Genomic DNA, 11,403 nt, shown 5'->3' on the forward strand with positions numbered 1-11,403 from the left:
AAAAAAAAAAAAAAAAAAAAAGGAAAACAGAAAATGAAAACTTTTAAATTAATAGAAAATACTACCCTCTAGAAAATATGAAGCAGAGGAAAACTATATACGTCACTCCAATATGAATTAAATATCATTAAATGAGCAATTGCAGATGTGAAAGAATGTAACAAACTGTTAAAAACTCAATAGGAAGATGAGAGTTGATCAAACTCAGGCAATTTACTGAAATAGTAAAATCACCTAAAAAAATGAAAACTAAATTACAGGGTTCCTAAGAGAGAACAGATACACATGAAAATAAGGAACATGGAGGAAAGGAATAAATCAGCTATAAGGAAAAAAAGAGAAAGTAAGGATCAGAGAGAAAATGACATGGAAAAAATTATCTGGGCCTCCAGGAAAACAACAACAACAAAGCTAATATTTTTTCCAAAGAGGGAAAAAAATCAAATGGTGCCAGATTTCTTGACAATACCACCAAGCAACACAACAATGGAGCAACATTTTCAAAAAAACTCAAAGAAAGTGTGAGCCAAAGATTTTATAGTTCATCAAGCTGTACTTAAAGTATCTGGGCTCTAGAAGAAATTTTAAACATGCTAGAACTTGAGGAATATTGTACTTACAAGCCCTCCTTGAGTACTCTACTAGAAGAGCTTCATCCAGCCAAGAGTTGATTGGGGAGCCTTCAGCTAAAGTACTGGTGAAGAGTATTAAATATACTTAAAATATATTTAATTTTATAACAAATGCAGGGACTAGGGTGAAAAAATAGTGTGTAAATGTTATATGTTCTAAAACATCTCGAATAGAAATAAGGCAACTAAAAAATAAGAGAAGGTGGGAGGAAGGAGTAGAATACGTTCATTGGTTGTCACAAAGGCAATTAGATGGGAGTCAAAGAACATTTGAAACGGCAAACAATAGTAGAAGCTTAAACAAGCAAAAAGAGGTCTTTTATGGCATTACATAAAATGTTATCAGTAAAAAGGTAACCACTAGAACAGAAAACCCTTTCTAAACATAAAAAGAAAATTTAAAAGCAAGGAACACACTCCACATGGTGAAAGAAATGCAATAAATATAGCAATGTACACACTATTTTTTAAAAAGAAACACAGGAAAGATAAACTAGCAACTAATGAAAATAATTACCTATAGGAGGTGATTAGGAATGGGCTGGAAGCATAGGCATGGCAGCTTGGCTAATCTGAGTATACTTTTTATATAGTTTTAACTTTGAACCATGTAAATGCTTCACGTATTCAAAAGCAATAAAATTTTTAAATTAAATATAAAATTGAATACAAACAAAAACAAACAAAACTAGTTATAACACAGTGATAGCATAATCATGTAGAGAAAATAGTAATTTACATTAACTTTTGAACACGTACTCTTAGTGGGCTATTCTAAGGACAAAGAGAACTGCAAAGAGATCTTAAATTTTATTCAGTATGTTTTCCATTAGTAATACGGGTATTGTAGTGCTGAAACATAAGTTATATAATAAAACATATAAGCAAATATGCTAATGTTACTCAGAACCAATATTTTCACTGTAAGAGAAAAGAGAGGCAAATATAAAGTAAGAAAAAAGCTTGTAATACTAATTTTTAATTGTAAACATTGATATAAATTCATGAACTCTTAAAAATGTTATTTCCTAGCTCTGCCCACTGATATATGGCCCATAAGCAAATGGAGTTCAAATTCCATTCCCCCTAAAAGGAACAGATAGGGCTCCTTGGAGAAATAGCTGATATTCCCCAGCTTTGGAACAGGATGAGTACGATACACATGAAAATAAGGAACATGGAGGAAAGGAATAAATCAGCTATAAGGAAAAAAAGAGAAAATAAGGATCAGAGAGAAAATGACATGGAAAAAATTATCTGGGCCTCCAGGAAAACAACATCAACAAAGTTAATATTTTTTCCAAAGGGGGAAAAAAAAATCAAATGGTGCCAGATTTCTTGACAATACCACCAAGCAACACAACAATGGAGCAACATTTTCAAAAAAACTCAAAGAAAGTGTGAGCCAAAGATTTTATAGTTCATCAAGCTGTACTTAAAGTATCTGGGCTCTAGAAGAAATTTTAAACATGCTAGAACTTGAGGAATATTGTACTTACAAGCCCTCCTTGAGTACTCTACTAGAAGAGCTTCATCCAGCCAAGAGTTGATTGGGGAGCCTTCAGCTAAAGTACTGGTGAAGAGTATTAAATATACTTAAAATATATTTAATTTTATAACAAATGCAGGGACTAGGGTGAAAAAATAGTGTGTAAATGTTATATGTTCTAAAACATCTCGAATAGAAATAAGGCAACTAAAAAATAAGAGAAGGTGGGAGGAAGGAGTAGAATACGTTCATTGGTTGTCACAAAGGCAATTAGATGGGAGTCAAAGAACATTTGAAACGGCAAACAATAGTAGAAGCTTAAACAAGCAAAAAGAGGTCTTTTATGGCATTACATAAAATGTTATCAGTAAAAAGGTAACCACTAGAACAGAAAACCCTTTCTAAACATAAAAAGAAAATTTAAAAGCAAGGAACACACTCCACATGGTGAAAGAAATGCAATAAATATAGCAATGTACACACTATTTTTTAAAAAGAAACACAGGAAAGATAAACTAGCAACTAATGAAAATAATTACCTATAGGAGGTGATTAGGAATGGGCTGGAAGCATAGGCATGGCAGCTTGGCTAATCTGAGTATACTTTTTATATAGTTTTAACTTTGAACCATGTAAATGCTTCACGTATTCAAAAGCAATAAAATTTTTAAATTAAATATAAAATTGAATACAAACAAAAACAAACAAAACTAGTTATAACACAGTGATAGCATAATCATGTAGAGAAAATAGTAATTTACATTAACTTTTGAACACGTACTCTTAGTGGGCTATTCTAAGGACAAAGAGAACTGCAAAGAGATCTTAAATTTTATTCAGTATGTTTTCCATTAGTAATACGGGTATTGTAGTGCTGAAACATAAGTTATATAATAAAACATATAAGCAAATATGCTAATGTTACTCAGAACCAATATTTTCACTGTAAGAGAAAAGAGAGGCAAATATAAAGTAAGAAAAAAGCTTGTAATACTAATTTTTAATTGTAAACATTGATATAAATTCATGAACTCTTAAAAATGTTATTTCCTAGCTCTGCCCACTGATATATGGCCCATAAGCAAATGGAGTTCAAATTCCATTCCCCCTAAAAGGAACAGATAGGGCTCCTTGGAGAAATAGCTGATATTCCCCAGCTTTGGAACAGGATGAGTACGAGGCAACTCTGGAACATATTGTTGTACCTGAAGCAAGGAGGACCTCAAAGACTAATGTGGTCACATCTAACAGAACAGAAGCTAGCTTCTAGTGACCTCCACTGGCTAACAATATGAACATCAAAAGGAAATGTGACTGGGGAATTCCCTGGCGGTCCAGTGTTTAGGACTCCACACTCACTGCCGAGGGCCTGGGTTCAATCCCTGGTCAGGGAACTAAGATCTCATAAGCCGTGAGGCGCAGCTAAAAAAAAAACAAACAAAAAAAACAAAACAACAAAACTGTGACTGTAATTAGCTATAATATTTACATTGAAGATTAAGGACAGTGATTTCTGGAAAAAAAAACAGGGCTTTGGGAACAAGAAAGGAGGGAAAAGAGTCTTTTTAAAATAGAGGAATAGAAACTATATAATAAATGTAGAAGAAAATTAGAGAATTAAAAAATTTTATATCACTATTTTGCACCTCACTGTGATAAATGATTCAGTTAAGAATCATCAGTTGATGCCAAAACCATTGAATGAAAGGCTGGTAGGAAAAAGAACATTCCCATGGTGCCAAAATATTACCCTAAAGAATACTAATTACTAAGGGGAGAAAATGACCTTTACAATGGAAAGATCTGTTAGTCACCACCTTGACTGAATGATTATCATCAATAATGAGACAATCTAGAATTATGTGTCTTCTAATGTGATACAATATAAAACCTACAAGATAATCTATGAAATATTCTTTCCCAAAACATTTAACCTGAAGTTAATCAAACCTACAGACTTCCAGTTTGAAGGAAATGCAAAGAATAAAGGGAACAAATCAAGGATATTGACAGATCATGAATAGATGCCAAGTGACTTAGATTCTTCAAAAAGTCACATCATGGGGAAAAAAAAAGCCATTGGGGTACAGGGAAGGATCTTCTAGACTAAAAGAGACAATCAAATAGAAAGTATGAACCTCAACTGAATCCCGGATCAAAGCCAAAAAAACTGTAAAAGGTCATTTTTTGAGACAACTGGAAATATCTGAATATGAACGTAGATGATACAATAAAATTAAATTTTAAGTGTGATAATGGGATTGAATTTAATTAGAAAAATGTCCATATTTTTAGGAGTGTCCTGATAAAGCTAGTATGGCAAAATGTTAATAATTGTTGAATTCAGGTGGAGGGCAAATGGGTATACTATTATTTCAACTTTTATATACTTTAAAATTTTTTCAAAATGAGAAGCTAGAGAAAATTTAAATTTAAAAAAAAAGGTCTTTTAACAATGCTTACTTTGTGAGTACACGGAGATGACCCATGAATTTTTCAAAACTAAGCTGACAATCTATCATAGCATGATTGAAGTCATTAAAACGGCAATAGTAGTATAAAAACGAAATATTAAAAGCAAAAACGGGGAATTCTCTGGTGGTCCAATGCCTAGGACTCTGCGCTTTCAGTGCCGAGACCCAGGTTCAATCCCTGGTCAGGGAACTAACATTCTGCAAACTGTGCGGCACGGCAAAAAGGCCTTTAAGGTGAATGGAGACAAATAAAAAGTAATGAAAATCTGGGGCATTATAATATATATAACATCCAAAGTAAGCTTCAGATTTTAAAATTTTAGAATTCATAGCAATATTTTGAAACAGCTGTAAAATGAAACATAAACTCACCTCTGTCATTTTCTGTAATACTATTAGCATCCAAGAACTATTACTGTTGCTATATTTAAAAACCTATTGAAGCATCTTGCATATATTAGAAAAAGCACTTAGCATCAAAATTTTTAATTGCTGTATTTACTATCCAAGCAAAATAAAATAAAATGGAACATAATAAAACTTCAGCCTAAAGGAGAAAACTTAAACCCTCAATTATTAGAAATTGTGTGGGTTTTTTTTTTTTTTTTTTTGCATGTGGGATCTTCCCGGACTGGGGCACGAACCCGTGTTCCCTGCATCGGCAGGTGGACTCTCAACCACTGCGCCACCAGGGAAGCCCAGAAATTGTGTTTTTGTATATACAATGTTTTTTGAAAGAAAGAACAACAACAACAAAAAGAACACACATAAACTCACATCCACAGATTTTGTTTAAAATATACAAGTGAAGTCTGATTTAACACATTTAACTAAACCTTTTAAATATTTTACATTTAAAGTACAATTTTTTAGAGCGAATTTTCAGATGATTACCCCAAAACACTGTAACAGCATTCATTATTCTTTTAAATCCTAAGTTCAAGTTAAACAAGGATGAAAGTGTGTATCTCAGGTAAACTATTCCCAAAGGAATACCATTACTGTTTGTTTTAAAGAAGTTACTTTTAACATATTAGAAACCCTAAATAAATAAATGTAAATAAATGCATAAATGAAAAAACCTGATTAGATCCAATGGAGGGCTGATACTTAACCCCAATAAAGGATGACTGGAAATGTGGAGCTGTCAGTTAACAGTGAAGGCCTATTATGAGCCAAACTAAAGTGATGGCTACTGGTAATTTACAGTTAGCTCAGGGAGCACCCTTCTAGTTGCTAGATGGGATGCTGACCAATTCATGAATCATCAAAAAAGCCAATTAGATCTTCTAAATAAATAAATAAATAAATAAATAAAATTAGCTCAAAATTGTATGTTAATATACAGCATAGATTAAAAGTTTATAAATTAATTTTTAAATTTCTTTTAAATATTCCAACATTTAATAAAATTGTAAATATCAGAACTGAAAACTAAATAAATACTACATATGCTGCTTAGCACTGTATCTGATTGTTTTTCTGCCCTCGAGTCATACATTCAGAATCATTTCACAGAATTTCTGAAATTAAAAATGACAGTGTATAAATGTCTCCATAAACAATTGTCATTGCTTGTGTCACCCTCATTAGTTCAGAAGAATGTGTATTAGAGACGAATGGCCACTGTGTAAGGAATTTGGCCTTACCCAAAGAGTTTTGGCCTTCATGTCAGGAGGTCCCAGTGAGAGGAGTGTCTTTGTTATTCATGTTGGGCTCCTCAAATCACATCTAATAATTTATGCTAACGTGAGCCCCTAGAGCCTGATGTCAGCTAGTTCTCCAGGGAGGGTCAGGGCTGGAGAGTGAGTTCAACCATGTGTGCAAAGAATCAATCAATCATGCCAAGTAATAAAACTTCAGTAAAAATCTGACCACCAAAGCGTGGGTGAACTTTCCCGATTGGCAGTACTCGCGTGTAGTATCATAAATTGTGGCCAGAGTATATAACATTGTCTAAGACTCCACAGGGAGTGGACAATTGGAAAGGACGACTGGAGTTTGGACCCCTCCTAGACTCTGCCCCTATGTGTCTCTTCCTTTGGCTGGTTCTAATTTGTATTCTTTCTCTGGAATAAATGTGATTATGAGTATAATAGCTTTCAGTGAGTTCTTTCTAGTGAATTATTGAACCTGAAGGTGAATTTGGGAAACCTCTGAATTTATAGTCACCAAGACACTCTACTATAGTACAGTTTCAAATCTTTGGGATTTGAAGTTCGGCAATTTATTTCCTCTGATATTTCCTCCTCTGGAATGTGTATGTAATCAATCCTGCTTTGAAAAAATTCTCTTTTTAAGAACAGTAAGAAAGACAATTATGATTACTAACGCTGGTCACTATCTGACTGTGTTGAATGGCAGTGGTATCTATAAGATTTAGATTATGAGGCGTATTTGCATAGCACAGGATTCAAGGATTTTGATATACTTTCAACAAAAGTATTCCAATAAAAAAATATTTAAAGATTTTCAGTTAGTGCTTCTGAGAAGATACCAAAGAAGAGTATACATTTTAATGCTGCTATCCTTATTTTAGTAACATTTTAAAACAGCATTTTGTACAAGGTTACTTCAGTAATAAAGGTGGAAATAAAATATTGCTTATCATTTGATCTCTATGCATTGAATTGATAGTCACAATAGAAGCAATTATATTCAAATTATGAAGAAAATTGGGAATTTCCTGGCGGTCCACTGGTTAGGACTCCGTGCTTCCACTGCAGGGGGCACGGGCTTGATCCCTGGTCGGGGAACTAAAATCCCGCAAGCCATGCGGTACGGCCAAAAAAAAATATGAAAAAAATATATACCAATTACTGTAATTTCTTAACTTTGAGGCTAGCAAAGAGATAATTTATTTAAAGCAAAAAAATTTTAGACTGTTATCATCATACAGGTAGAGAAATTCTAACGAGTTTAAATAAAATCCAGTCTTTCATGCTAGGGCATAGGCCAGTAAAAAGGAAGATCACACACAAGATAAAGGTAACTAGAGAGGTAGGGAAAGCCTCAGTGAGTCATTTTTGATATATAGAGAGGAGACTAATTCATGGTTAAGTCAAGCACAGGTGAACAGGGAAACAAGGAAATATAGGAAAAAATTTACATAGTTATGAAAATAATCTATTTCCATAAATCTACTGAATAGATAATAACTGGATACCAAAAAATGACAGAGAAATTTATCAATTAAAAAGCCATTTAACAAAAGACCAATTTACAGATTCCCATGAATTTTTCAAAACTAAGCTGACAATCTATCATAGCATGATTGAAGTCATTAAAACGGCAATAGTAGTATAAAAACGAAATATTAAAAGCAAAAACGGGGAATTCTCTGGTGGTCCAATGCCTAGGACTCTGCGCTTTCAGTGCCGAGACCCAGGTTCAATCCCTGGTCAGGGAACTAACATTCTGCAAACTGTGCGGCACGGCAAAAAGGCCTTTAAGGTGAATGGAGACAAATAAAAAGTAATGAAAATCTGGGGCATTATAATATATATAACATCCAAAGTAAGCTTCAGATTTTAAAATTTTAGAATTCATAGCAATATTTTGAAACAGCTGTAAAATGAAACATAAACTCACCTCTGTCATTTTCTGTAATACTATTAGCATCCAAGAACTATTACTGTTGCTATATTTAAAAACCTATTGAAGCATCTTGCATATATTAGAAAAAGCACTTAGCATCAAAATTTTTAATTGCTGTATTTACTATCCAAGCAAAATAAAATAAAATGGAACATAATAAAACTTCAGCCTAAAGGAGAAAACTTAAACCCTCAATTATTAGAAATTGTGTGGGTTTTTTTTTTTTTTCACAGTAAATTATATCTTATAATAAGAAATAAAAAACCAAAATGACAGTTATATACAATTGTTAAAGTTTCAAAATTTCAATGATCAAGCAATAGTACCATAATTTATTTAAATAAGTTCTATTCACTAATACTTGTATAATATACCTATTTTAATATTCTGTTAGATAATGGATTTAAATAGCAAATGTTGAAACAACAAAAAAATTGAATTATAGTTATTCTTAAAACATCCTAATTTTGCCTATGTGTCCAAAATTGTGAATTACAGTAATGTCCTCCAGAAAAGTCAGGTATTTGGTAAAGCAAGGCACATAGGACCAGATTTTGATAAAGGTGCTTTTTCTTTGGTCCTATAATTACTTTAAATATGCTACATATCTGGGAGATCCTTAAGATGACTTTCAATATAGCATAAATAACTTTTATAAACTTTTTCTTATGTAGAGCATACATTCACATGTAACTAAATATTATAACAACGAAAGTGTAAATAAAATGAGTGACGCTAAACCCTGTTTTTAAAAACTAAACAAAACTCAGGTGAGTGACTATACAATGACATTTTAAAAGTCTAATAATTTGATATGAAGGAAAAGTGTATCAGTTCTTAAGAATAGTTTGTATTACACTAAGTCTACTGAGCACAGTCAATTAGTTTCCGCTTAGATTCTGTCTCCTTAGACTCTAGTTTAAATATCAAACCACCTTTCTTTCTATGAAATTGTGACATTCAATATAAATTGATGTAAACAGTTAAGTTTTGCATCTCTAAACTACATTTTCCACCATAAAAGTAGTCTGCAATGTCTCTAAAAATCACTTATTATAGAATTGATAATATTACTGTGTTGATATTTAAAATATACAAGTGAAGTCTGATTTAACACATTTAACTAAACCTTTTAAATATTTTACATTTAAAGTACAATTTTTTAGAGCGAATTTTCAGATGATTACCCCAAAACACTGTAACAGCATTCATTATTCTTTTAAATCCTAAGTTCAAGTTAAACAAGGATGAAAGTGTGTATCTCAGGTAAACTATTCCCAAAGGAATACCATTACTGTTTGTTTTAAAGAAGTTACTTTTAACATATTAGAAACCCTAAATAAATAAATGTAAATAAATGCATAAATGAAAAAACCTGATTAGATCCAATGGAGGGCTGATACTTAACCCCAATAAAGGATGACTGGAAATGTGGAGCTGTCAGTTAACAGTGAAGGCCTATTATGAGCCAAACTAAAGTGATGGCTACTGGTAATTTACAGTTAGCTCAGGGAGCACCCTTCTAGTTGCTAGATGGGATGCTGACCAATTCATGAATCATCAAAAAAGCCAATTAGATCTTCTAAATAAATAAATAAATAAATAAGTCATTATAAAAGATTGATACAATAAGGCTTCTGGAGGTCATCAAAACACACAGCACACACAGAAGAAAAGAGCATTATCTGTATATGTGACATGATCTAGGATACAGGTCCACCTTCTCAAATATGATTATTTCTTTATGAATCACAAACTACACAACCAAGTCTCTAATAACGTTTTCAAACCTACTAGAAAAGCAAAATATAAATTATGCCTGTCTAATAAAAGTTTGCTTTGCAAATAGACTATTTTTGCCCTTTCTCAGAACTCTTGATTACATTTTATAAACTTTGGTGGGAATCTTGAAAATTGTGTTAGTTTGAACACCTGAAAATATATTACTATTGTAACTAACATGTCTGATGTCCAATAATTTGCTATATCATTTTTGAAGTGTTAAAACTGAAAGACTAAACCTGAATTAACAATTATGAATGCACACCGAATTAACACATAAGTACCCAACCAGTACTTCAGTGTGAGCTGAACATAAATCTTTATATTTAGTCTTGAATTCTGTGCATTATAGGATTTAGATTTCCCTTAGCAGTAAGTAATAAGATGTAAGCCTGAATGTTGTTACAGTCTAAAAACACCATTCTCAAATTGTGGTAAAGTTATTAAATAAATACTCTAAAAGGTGGTCACTGAAAGTCGTAAGTCAGAGTTTCAGAAAGTTTGCTTGGTGCCAACTTGGAATCACCAGCAAATTAATTTAAAATACTTTGTAATTTTAAGCATTTTTTAAAACTCTGGAATATATTAGGCTTTTATCCTGTAGAGGCTAGGTTTGCCACAGCAAAGTAACACAGCCAGTCCTAATTAGCCAAGAGTAGCCAACAGTTTGTAACACAGTATTTTTCAGCCAAATTTTGTTTAACAAAATCCATTAGAATTATATAAAAATATTTATTTTTTACAGATTTATACTATTAGAACAGGAGACTTTTAAAAATATATAATGTATGAAAGAAAAAAATAAATTACTTCCTATACATAATAGGTAATTCTGTCTCTAGTCAATAATTAAATTAAACCCATATTCCAATTTTAGAAAGTATTTGTGCCCACCAGTTCATTTGATCATTTCTGCTATATTTTCTCTCCCTGAACCAATTTATTAAATAACTCATGTAATTTGCAATCTCAACTCCAGTGCTAATCAAATGGAAAGGAAACCACTATTGTAAAGCAAAGCTGTGGCTCCTTCCTGGCAGCTTTTGTAGGGCCACAGAAAGGGAATTCAGAATTCCGCTGCCTCTCCCAGACATGCATCAGAGAATTCCTGGGAATGGTGGGTTAATGAGAGGCCTAGAAAGTTCTTCTGAGCAGCCTTGAATTTATACTTACAGTGCCATTTAAAATAATGTAATATCATGGCAACCTGGAATGTCTCCAAGAAAAGTCATTTAGATCTCAATTTATTGACATCTGTACTACTATTGTTTTGGTTGCTTTGTCAACAGTTGTAGATTAAAAGAAGTTTTTACAGATCAATGAGTAAAATATTCATCTAAAAATGCTCTAGTTATATACAGTATATGCTTTGATAGTTCAAAATTCTCCAAATGGAGACATTAGACAATAATTATTATTTTAAATTATT

This window comes from Physeter macrocephalus, chromosome 4 (genome assembly GCF_002837175.3).
Source record: "Physeter macrocephalus isolate SW-GA chromosome 4, ASM283717v5, whole genome shotgun sequence".
Lineage (NCBI taxonomy): Eukaryota > Metazoa > Chordata > Mammalia > Artiodactyla > Physeteridae > Physeter > Physeter macrocephalus.